The following is a 12,284-nucleotide window of genomic DNA, read 5'->3' as shown; positions in this document are numbered from 1 at the left end:
GGGGATTTTCACAGTAATTTCTTTGCAGTGTGAATGTAAGCCTACTTGTGACAAATAAATAAATAAACTTTAAATAAAATTTGGAACATTGTATTTTTGTGCCAGATCTTTGTTGGAACAATCCAAAGCTGATTGCACTCCCATGACTTCCTAATAGTCTAATGTCTTCCTCTACTTCAAATATTTATTTAATTTTCATAGAATCTTAGAATCCCTACAATGGAGAAGGAGGCCATTTGGTCTGTCAAGCATGTACCAATAACAAATCCACCCAGGCCCTATCCCCATAACCCCATCTGTTTACCCTGTTAATCCCCTTGACACTGAGGGGCAATTTAGTATGGCCAATCAACCTAACATGCACATCTTTGGACTGTGGGAGGAAAAAGGAGCACGCATAGGAAATCCACACAGATATGGGGAGAGTATGCAAACTCCATACAGGCAGTCACCTGTGGCTGGAATCAAACCCCAGTCCCTGGAGCTCTGAAGCAGCAATGCTAACCATTGTGCCATTGTGCTGTCCTCCATTTTGCCATCTCATCTGTTCCCTGTTTCAACTATATGCAGAGAGAAAATGTAATACCAACATTGAACTACATCACGGTATGTTGGTTAGCACTGCTGCCTCACAGTGCCAGACGTCCTGGTTCAATTCCCTGCTTGGGTCACTGCCTGTGTGGAGTTTGCAATTTCTCCCTAGGTCTGCCTGGGTTTCCTCTGGATGGTCTGGTTTCCTCCCACAGTTCAAAAGACGTACTGGTTAGGTACATTGGCCATGCTAAATTCTCCCTCAGTGTACCCAAACAGACACCGGAGTGCAACGACCAGGGAATTTTCACAGTATTCACAGTCATTGCAGTGTTAACGTCAGCCTACTTATGACACTAATAAATAACCTTAAAAGGTTATCTGTTTAATTCCAATACCAGTTTTCAAATGCTGATCCCACTGCATTGATTCTCCAACCAGAAGTTATTTTCTTATACACCCGATCAGCACACTTTAAGAAAAAATCTCAAGACTCGTCTCAGATCTGTGAGTTTCACATCCCTGGCATCATCCCATGCAATGAGCTTTCAATTGCAACATAACCAGGAAATAGGAAGGAAAAGTGGACTAGCAACTGAAAAACAAGAATAGAAACCAGAAGAACTGTGACCAAATAATATTGAGAGAGAGGCACAAGGAAGACTATGAGGGGACAGTTGAAGTGAGAAGTGAATCACATCACAGAATCTCTACAGAAAGAGGCCATTCAGCCCATTGAGTCTGTACCATAATCCTACCCAGGCCCTATTCCTGTAACCCTCATTTACCCTTCTAATTCCCCTGACACTAGGGTCAATTTAGCATGGCCAATTAACCTAACCCACACATCTTTAAAATGTGGGAGGAAGCCAGAGCACCCTGAGGAAACCCACACAGATGGAGGAGAAAGTGCAAACTCCATGCAGACAGAGACCTGAGGCCAGAATTGAACCCAGGTCCCTGGCACTGTGAGGAAGCAGTGCTAACCACTGTGCCACCATGTGGCCCCTGTCTATCCACATGTTGAGTGATCAGCTTTCTCTTGCAACCTGTGGAAGGTGTGAATGAGATATTAAAAGAGTCTCCTTTCCACAACAGATATTTCAAATAAATATATATATAAATATAAAATGGACATATGATAGGTAAATGACAGAGGAAAGGCAAGAGGTAACTTGAGTACCTTCTCAGATGGGTGGTACACCAGAGGAAATATATCAACTCAAACTGTAGCCTTGTTCTTTCCTTATTTTCCTTTTTATAATGAAAGCCCATCCACTTTTATTACTTTCCATCATATCTAACTCCTGCTAAATTGATTAACGTTTACAATTGTTATTTAAATAAATGATTTCCGCAATATCTGTACTTGGGAGATCCAGACACATCAAAAAAATTACAGCCAGAACTCAAGACTTATCTACCTATTGTACCTGACTGATTGTTGTTTGGTACTAATGGTTAACTACTCCCACAAGGACAAAATAAATAGTTGATCTGTCCTTGAGTATGTGGTGCAATCACCTCTGAGAAAAATGTGTTATTTTCAAATCACCAGAAAATAGTCATGAATATTCCAGAACTTCTACCCACACAGTGACATGACTAATCAGGAAAAAAATGCAGGTGTTCCATTCCAAAGATGATCATTATCCAAAGTTTGCCAAGACATGTAACGTTGCTGAACATTTCCAGAAGCTGCATGAAAGAGCTCATCACACCTGCAACTGTATCCAATGCTTCTTTTCACACCCAGAATTCCTGACTGAAAGACTTTAATTATTCAGAAGCAATGCGCGTGTTTGCAGGTGACGTGTTGGGATAGATGCCAGTAAAGAACTTAAACCACTTTGTTGTTTCAGTTCTCAGTATAGCAGACACACAAACACACACAGACACACATGCACAGACAGACACGCATACAGACCATATACACACAGGCAGACACACATGCACAGACACAGTGACACAAACACACATGCACGCACAGACACATGCACACACACACACATGCACACAGGCAGATAGACATACACATATAGACAGACACACATATACACTGACATGCATTCACAAACACATTCTAGGTGTCTTCGCTCCCTGTCTTTCTTCCAGATTCATACTTTTACATTGGCCTTTTTGCAGTGCACTTTAGATATATAAGCAATGATGATGAGCTTTTGGCCTCAACAACATTAGAACACCTGGGGAATCAGATAGATGGCACTTTTGCATTTTGTATCAACACATAACACACTCAGAACAGGTGCAGGATATGGTATTAGTTAGATGAAGGGTAAAGCTGACTTTAAAATGTTCCATCAGTTCTTGACATCAATCTCTAATGCACACCCATAACCAATTACTGAGAGGCACTGGACTATCCCTCAGTGGCTCAATGATTGACCTTTGAAGAAGTGCTTCACCTTTTCTTGCTATTTTTATCTGACAACTTAGCTGAAATCAAGAAGATCCATCACAGCTTTGAAATTCCTGTCTTTGCAATTTTTGTCCATTGATTAATTGACTGGTATCAGTTAACGTGTACTGTAGCTCAGCAAAGTCAAAAGCATGTTTAAAAGAACCAAATATAATAGCTTTGTAGAAATACCATACACAGGAATTGGTGAAAAATGTATCATGGTTTAATTTAAAAATTGTAACATACATACTTAAACCCCCACATGACTTATATAGGAGCCAACTTTTCACCATTTCTGTTTCAAGGGGATTTAGCAACTTAATTCAACAGACACAAAACAAGAACAGATAGCTCACAAAAAACTCATAGAAAGACTTGGAAAAGTTGCACAGGATATCAGATGACAACAAATTTCCGACAAACTACTGTACATCCTCAACACTGGTGCCCCACAAAGCTATATTCTCAGCTCCCTACTACACACCTTATACACTATGACTGTGTGGCCAAATTGCCCTCCAATTCGAATTTCGGGTTTGCTGATGACATCACCATAGTGGGTCAGATCTCAAACAATTACAAGACAAAGAACAGAAATGAGATAGAGAATCTGATAAACAATAATCTCTCCCTCAATGTCAACAAAACAAAAGAGATTGTCATCGACTTCAGGAAATGTAAAGGAGAACATGCCCCTGTCTACATCAATGGAGACAAACTAGATGGAGTCAAGAGTTTCAAATTTTTAAGTGTCCAAATCACTAACAACCTGCCCTAGTCCCCCTATGCTAACACTATAGTGAAGAAAGCCTACCAACGCCTCTACTTTCTCAGAAGACTAAGGAAATTTGGCATGTCAGTATGACTCTCATCCACTTTTACAAATGCATTATGGAAAGCATTCTTTCTAGTTGTATCACAGCTTGGTATGGCTCCTGCTCTGCCCAAGACTGCAAGGAACTACAAAAGGTTGTGAATATAGTCCAATCTATTATGCAAAGCAGTCTCTCATCCACTGACTGTCTACACTTCCCACTGCCTCGGCAAAGCAGCTAGCATAACTAAGGACACCACGCACCCCAGACATTCTCTCTTCTACCTTCTTCCTTTGGGAAAAAGATACAAAAGTCTGAGATCATGGGCCAACCAACTCAAGAATAGCTTCTTCCCTGCTGCTGTCAGAGTTTTGAATGGACTTACCTTGCATTAAGTTGATCTTTCTCTTTGACTGTTACATTACATTCTGCACTCTCGTGTTTCCTTCTCTATGAATGGTATGCTTTGTATAGCATGCAAGAAACAATATTTCTTGCTGTAAATACATGTGATAATAATAAATCAAATCATGTCAACAAGCACAGGTACTATGCCATTATACAATAGCAAAATACTTCAGTTGTTGGAAATCTGAATCAAAAATGAGAAATGCTGGAAATACTTGGCAGGTCTGGAGGCATCTAGGCAAAGAGAAATAGAATTACATTTGAGGTCTGTGACTTTTTGTCAGATCTTGAGCAGTTAGAAATGTAATTGGTTTTAAGCAGGTGTGGGGGGGGAAGAGTTGGAAAAATAGAAGGGAAGGTCTGTGATGGGGATGGAGAGAGTAAACGATAAAAGGCTTCATTGTGTAAGGCCAAAGAGAGTGGTAATGAACAGCTTCAAAAACAAAAGACATGTAGAGGAAATACGAATGGCAAGATGGCTGCTGACTGAATGCAAAGCAAACAAGAGAGAAAAAGATTTTTTTTAAATCAGTAAAGTTAAAGGAAAGAAAATTAGGACAGAGATTATTGTTTCATGGATGTGTAAAAATGGTTTCTGCCAAAATGACCTGAGGTTATATAACTGCAGCAAGTCATAGCACACCAAAGTATTTCACACAACTGTTATAGTCTAAAATAGTTGAACCCCATGTTAGTCCAGAAGATTGTAAAATGTCAAATCAAAAGATGAGTTGTAGTTCCTTGAGCTTACATTGAATCTCCTTGGAACACTATCAGGCCAAGGACAGAAAGGTCAGGGAGTTGGTAAGATAAAGAATTGATACAATAGGTGACTCGAAGCTTGGGATCATTCCTGTACTGAATGAGATGTTCTACATCCAGTCTGTATTGAACTGCAGTAGTACAAAAAGGCAATTCACCACCACTTTCCCAGGGGCAATTAGGGCTGGGTCTAGTCAGTGACACCCACATCCTACAAATTAATGATTAAAGTTTAAGGTTTATTTATTAGTGTCACAAGTAGGCTTACATTAACACTGCAAAGAACTTACTGTGAAAATCCCTGAGTTGCCACACTCTGGTGCCTGTTCCGGTACACTGAGGGAGAATTTAGGATGGCCAATGCACCAAACCAGCACGTCGTTCAGACTGTGGGAGGAAACCAGAGCAGCCAAAGGAAACAAAGATTGACCCTGGGAAAACATGCTGACTATGTATTGACAGTGACCCAAGCCAGGAATTGAACCCAGGCTCCTGGCACTGTGAGCAGCAGTCACCCTGCTGCCCCAAAATTAATGATAAAATAAATTGGTCTACCTGAGATAGACTTTGTATTCAGATAGTTGCCATTTTTCCATTCTCATCTCCTCTAGACAAATACCTTGTTTCTTTTGCAGTCCCATTTCCACTCCACTTGTCCTTGCACCAATATATCTTTTGTCTTTAATCTCTCCTGCCCTCCAGCCTATCACAAACATTCCCTATTGTTCTTCTCCCACTCTCCGTTCCTTTAATTTCCTCCTACGTGTTTAACTTTTCCCAGTACGGATGAAAGGTCAAAATGCTGAAAGATTAACTGTATTTCTCTTTTCACAGTTGCTGTCGGAGTTTCTAAGTATTTCCAGCATTTTCTGTTCCTATTGTGCCATGATATCATAGCATCTGCTTAAGTGTCCTTCAGGCATTTCCGTTTGGCCTCTGACTTTTTTTTATCTTGATCATTAAACATATCCCAGTTTGCTGATGACACCAAGTGTGGTGGCACAGCAGGAAAAAAGCTGCAGAAGTTTTTGAAAGATTAAGTGAGAGGTCAAAACTGTAGCAGATGATACTCAATGTGGAAAAGTTTGAAGTCATCCACTTTGGACCCAAAAGAAAGCAGTTCAGAGTATTTTCTAATCCGATATGTTAAGAACTGTGGATGAGCAAATTTCTCCCACAACAAAGGGCAAAACTATCTGTTTACTCTGTGATCTTCTCCATTAAGCACTATTGCATAATTTATAATTTCATGACCTAGAACATAAATTTCTAAAAAAAAACTGACCTTTTAATTGCACCCTCAGCAATCTCAGCATGTAGTATTTCACTGTTATAATGCTGGGAAATTTGGTAGCCAGTTCATGCTTAGCAAGATCAAAAAGCAATTAGATTAATGATTAAAAAAAAAGTAATTTCTTCAGTAACGTTAGTTGGGAGTAAGTAATCATGTTGGTGGCTTGCTTTTCAAATGGTGCTACCATTCTTTTGCGCTCATGAGAAAGCACATTTCATTTGAAAAGCAGCACCCCCAACAACCTAGAAGTCAAGCCTCTGGTGTGGGGCTCGAAACCATAACCGTTGGCTTAGGGGCTGGAATGCTACAAATGTGTCAGGAATGGCGCCTATTCCTCCTTTTTATCTTTGAATTTCATATCGTTATGAGTTATTAACATTCCAATTCATCATGTCTGTACGATTACAACTTTAGCACTGTAATAAATGAGGAAATGCTTGCTATCTGTAGGTGAAAAATGATAAAATGTATTATCTCCCTGACAAGCAATCTATCATACACACGTGCAAAGGAGGTAACTGGTATTTCTCGCTTATCTCATCCAGTCATCAACTACCATTTCATTCCTTCACTGCCGCCCAATGTCTCCTCTGTCTATATCTATCATGCAATCTTCTGGTTCAGGTAAAAAGAACTCAACACCAATTAATCAAAGATCTCTGGGGATTTTCTCTCCAACCACTGAAGGCAACCAAGCAAGCTCCAAACAAAAGGTATAACTGCAGCCACTGGGATAGTAGTGTGTGTGCAACTTTTTATAGGAGGCATGGTGGCACAATGGTTAGCACTGCTGCCTCACAGTGCCAGGGATCCAGGTTCCATTCCCAGTTTGGGTCACTGTCTGTGCAGAGTTCTCCCCATGTCTGCATGGGTTTGCTCCGGGTGCTCAGGTTTCCTCCCACTGTCCAAAAGACGTGCTGGTTAGGCGCGTTGGCCATGCTAAATTCTCCCTCAGTGTACCTGAACATGCACGGGAGTGTGGTGAATGGGGGCTTTTCACAGTAACTTCATTGCAGTGTTAATGTAAACCTACTTGTATCACTAATAAATCAAGTTAAATATCATTAATTATAACTAACTCTTGAGAGATCTTCCACTCTTAGGAACTTAGCTAGGTCTCTTTTGTTTAAAGTTAAAGTTCATTTATTTTCACAGTAACTTTTAAAGACCTGTAGTGAATCCTTACTTATTACTGCTTTGCAATCTATTCCAGAGGCTAGTAATTGCAAAAAAAATTATTTGCTTGCATGTCGCCTACATCGATATTTTGTATTAATGCTCTCTAGTTCTTCCTTTTTTAACTCAAGTCTATCTGTTCAGAATTCATTTGTTTCAATATAATGAAGACCACAATCATATTCAAAGTCCATGCTTTTGTGAAAAATCACCAGTTCCCTGAATCTATTCTGACATTGAGAGCCCTAACATTGGGCATCATTCGGTCAGGTTCCTTTTCTGCACTTTCCCCAGGGCCTCAATGTATCCCATTCATGTAAGAGCCAAAACTGAAAACAGTATTCTATAGATATGACAAGCAAAAACAGTACTTCCACTTTTATATTTAATGATCCAGGCTATACACGCCAACAGTCTTTTTTTCACCTAGATGTTTGCAACAGTAATCATTGATCTTTAATATTTTGCAAACTATGATCCTCCAGTCACCTGAAAAATGGACAGTCAACAGTCAGTACAGTGGAGGAGGTACCTGAGCCACCCTATTGAAAGCCAAGGCTCGTCTAGTAACATTTGAAGGCATAAATGAGTGAGTAGCACATCATCCACCAATTTCTGGAGCAGTTATGTTGGGAGTTGGGAGTGGTGGGAGGGTGTTGGTGGGGGGTGGGGGGGGGGTGGCTGCTTAATAATGTAAATCATTTTCAGGTACAAATGGGTGAAGGATTTGCTATGTAAGAGTGATAGTAAGATGGGCACACTTGATAAAGTGCTACTACACGAGTTTGATCAGAGCAGAGCTCACAAAGTCCCACTTGATAGCTGTATGTTGAGGGCTAAAGCCAATGAAATTGACAAAGCCAATGGAAAGATCTGAAGGTTAAGTGCTTTCCTGTCTGCTTGAAAGCGAGATATAATCTTATTTATAAAATGCTGCATGTTCAAGAAGCAAACAGCTACAACTTGCTGTAGAAGTGTTCCCTCTTTGTTAATGGAGTTATTTACAACTGTGTCAAGGTCAGCTTTTGCTACAGTGCCTGACAAAATTGCAGAGCCAAGGGAAGGAGGCAGGAAGTATTGTGGTGGAGGCTAAAGGCAAAGGAGGAAATTATATTTGATCCAAGATTGGGTGTGTCAAACATTCAATTTAGAGGCAATGGAGAATATGTGGTGATGCTGAATGGCGTCAATGTACACTTGGATGCTGACCCTATGTCACAAAGGAGTGTGACACAGGTGAGGAAGAGAATAGACCCTCAAGGGAGATAATAATGTGGGGAAGGGTTGAGAATCTATTACTGGATGTATTCCAGCTATGATTTGATATATAACTGTGGAACTAAGCAAAGTTATCTCACAGAGCTGGACAGAGGAGGAGAGGAGTTGGAGAAAGACAGTTTGTTCACCATATCCAGGAAGATAAGTGGGAAAATGCCCCACAGTCATATAAATGAGAATATAATTTGTGATTCTAGTTGCTGCCTACAGATTTGGGAGGCAATAACAATTTTAAGAATGTTAATAGGAAAGGGAATGGGAGTTGAGGTTATAGTTCACAAAGACAGATGGATTATGGCTGCCATTTTGTGTGCTATTTGCAGTGGGCGGCAACAAGTCCGGGGAGAGCAAAATATCACAGGAGCCAAAAAGAGGGGAATTATGATGACACAATTTCCTGCAAACTCCATTGGCATGATTCAGTTGGTAGCAGGTGCAGGATGTGGTGGAAGTGGTCTGGTGATGCCTTGTCATGATTGCGATCATGAGAGTAGAAAGGCTAAGAGAGATGCCAGTGTTCAAGATGTGACTATAAATATTAGTATAGTCATTGCTGTGTTACAAACTGTCCTAGGATGTTTAAAATGATGGTCTCAAGTTTTCAACCTATATCATAAAACTGCCTAGGGCAGTTTAGGTAGCAGAAAAGGTTTTGTGATCCATCAACCATGTAAATTTTTAGTTGTCTCTAATCCCATCTTTTTGTCTTCTCACCCTTGCTCTAGAAATATTGCTGATGTAAAATCAGATTCCAAGTAGTTATGGGGTCAGTTTAATTGTAATAAATTCATAGTATCCTGCATTGCAGTAGGAGGCTATTTGGCCCATCGAATCTGCACCAATTACAATCACACCCAGGCCCAATTCCCATAATCCCATGTATTTACCCTGCTAATCCCCCTGCTACGAGGGTTAATTTAACATCTTTGGATTGAGGGAGGAAACCCATGCAGACACGGGCAGAACTTGCAGACTCCGCACAGATAGTGACACAGGCTGGGAATCGAACCTGGTCCCTGGCACTGTTGCTACCCTTAGTGTAATGTTCATGACAATCTCCCAGTACAAGGCACACCACTGACCAGGAGTTTATCAATGGAAACACCCAGACCAAAAGGTTGGTTTTGGGTCGATTTTGATGCCCAAAATTGTCACCAAATTCCAAAAGACTTCAGAGTGCCTAAGGCCCAACCAAAATTAGACTTCATCAGTATATTTCCAATGAGGTGCAGGCAACTGTCCAAATGACTTCAACTGGGGCCAGCAAACCTCAACGACAGCAGATTTCAAATAAGATAGGGAAGGGTGGGAGAGCAGGAAGGGAGGAAAATCACAGTCAGGCAAAGACTATCAGCATTACTAATGAGCTAGAAGAAGCACAATTGATCTTTTATTTCCACAAGAAAAAGTTAAATCTCTATTCAATCTCTGTTGCCTCTCAATACTTTGGTACAGCATAGCATCCATTTCTCCCCCAGCCTTCCTCTAGAAGTGTTGTTTCACTTGTAGCCAAATGTTGCAATCACTACAGCAAAACCTCATGCAGAGTTAACTGTTTGATACATTTTTGTACAGTGACACACCATGTTGGCTGAATGTTGATACTAAGCTCTACTGCAAGGCACCATAAAAGTTTGCAATAGAGAAGGAAGAAGTTCAGCTCATCGTATCTTGTTGAGCTTTTTGCTACAACAATCTAAAATGTTGCCTCCAGGTCATCTTATATCCATCAATGGTAATACTCTATTTTTTTCCGCAAACATAACAGCCAAAACTGTGGAGAAAAAGTAGGGGTGTGGGTCTAATTTGGATAACTCTTTCATTGATCAGAGGGCCAGCATTAGCTCAGTAGGCTGAGTGGCCTCCTTCTTTGACGAATACTCTTATTGTTCATAGCACAAGAAAGCCATGGACAAGTGACAAATCTAAAACTGCCATCTTTTCACTCCCTATGAGAACAAAGAAAAGTACAACACAGGAACAGGCCCTTTGGCACTCCAAGCTTACACCGATCATGATGCCTGCCTAAACTAAAGCCATATGCACTTACGGAGTCCGAAAGAAAGCGAGGGAAGGTCATTGAGAGTTTTGAAAAGAGTGAAGTAGATCAGTAACTAACTTCTCCCATTTCATCCTTCTTAGCCCTCTCTACGTCACATTTCATGTCAGAAAATTATATCATGAAACCTTTGTTAATATTCCTTCCTCTTAAAGGCATACTAAATCTGCTCCCCTGTATTTGATCACATTTCCTCCTCTTGACATACCTACAAAAGAACCATTGAAATAAAAACTGAGGGTCGTGTTCCACTGATTGTGTTTCAGATTTTCTGAAGAAACAGATGCTGTCTTTGGTTATGGTAAAAATGTTAGGTTTATCTCCAGAATGAGAAAAAGACTCTTAACATTGTGGGTTCAGGAATTATTCATTAACTGAGGGTGTAGAAGACTAACTAATGCAGGCATTTTCATTTCCATTTTAAGTGATGTAAGATTACGGGGTGAATATCCCATCCCACTGCACCCGTTTCGTGGCGCAGTGGGTGAGGAGACTCGCCCAGAGGCCATTTCGCACGCTGCCCACTGGGCACCACAGCCCCTGCGAGTCTCCAACCACCAGATTTCCAGCACCATTAGCTCTGCACCAGAAATCAGCGTGGAGCTGCATAACATATGCAGCTTCTAATTTAAATACAATTTAAATCCCATTAGTGGGCGCAGGGCTGAAATCTACAAGCCTGCTAGCCTCCTCCTTCCCCTCCCACCCCCAGCACCAGGAGTGGTTCACTCCAGCGGAGTTTACAATAGATCCCCACTTGCGGGGAGCTGGAGCCCGACCCCGCTAGTGTGAAGCAGGGCCAGGGAGGTCCCCAGAGTGTTGGGCGCTGGAAGGGGGTGCCCCTTGGGCATTGCCAGCCTGGGGGCCCCTTGCCACTGGACATAAGTTGGTACCAAGAGGGGAGGGCCTAATGCAGTGGGGCCTAATGGAGGCAGGGCCTCTAGGGGCAATTGGTGTGGGTGGAGGGGTCCCGCTGCCACTCTGCATTTGGGCTGAGTTTCAAGAGACAGTAATTGGGACTGGCCATTGGGGTGGGGGGTGGGGGAGGATGTGAGCCTGCTGGGGGGATCAGGTTGCCGGGGGGTGGGGGGGTTCGGGACTGAGGGGCTGGCTGATGAAATCAGGAGATTGAGGGTGCGAGAGGGGGGAACATCAAAGCAGGTTGGGTGGGGTTGAGGCTGGCCCGGGGATGTTCAGGGGGCCAGTGATCGGGCTGTGAGGGGGGTTGGAGGGCCAGCAATGTGGGGGATTATGAGGCTGGCAGTACAGGACCACTGCGCATGTGCCGATCTCCACTCTGACAGATCGGTGCATGCATAGTGGCTTGCTCAGTGCCATGCTGCTGGCTTTTACAGCAGAAATAAGCCCCATTCACTGATTTTTGGACTGATTTACACTTGTACACTTTGCATTTTGAAACTCCTGTTGAAAAAACCAGCGTGATTTACTCCAATTTTTACGCAAATTCGATACTTCGATTTTTTTTGGAGAATTGCCCCCTACAGGGAATAAGTGTGCAAAATTTTAGTTATTCTGTGC

The 12,284-nt window shown here is 41.8% G+C and overlaps 1 long non-coding RNA gene across 3 annotated transcripts in view; it reads left to right on the top strand.

Moving 5' to 3' along the window:
• Positions 1–12,284, top strand: part of LOC145344859 (uncharacterized) — a 35,355-nt gene that overhangs the window by 3,173 nt on the left and 19,898 nt on the right. The gene's annotated exons all lie outside the window — the stretch shown is intronic.

The sequence above is a fragment of the Carcharhinus amblyrhynchos genome, chromosome 7 (genome assembly GCF_965287045.1).
Source record: "Carcharhinus amblyrhynchos chromosome 7, sCarAmb.v2.hapA, whole genome shotgun sequence".
Lineage (NCBI taxonomy): Eukaryota > Metazoa > Chordata > Chondrichthyes > Carcharhiniformes > Carcharhinidae > Carcharhinus > Carcharhinus amblyrhynchos.
Note: the sequence above shows the minus strand (reverse complement) of the source record. Positions and strands in the feature narration are given on the sequence as shown.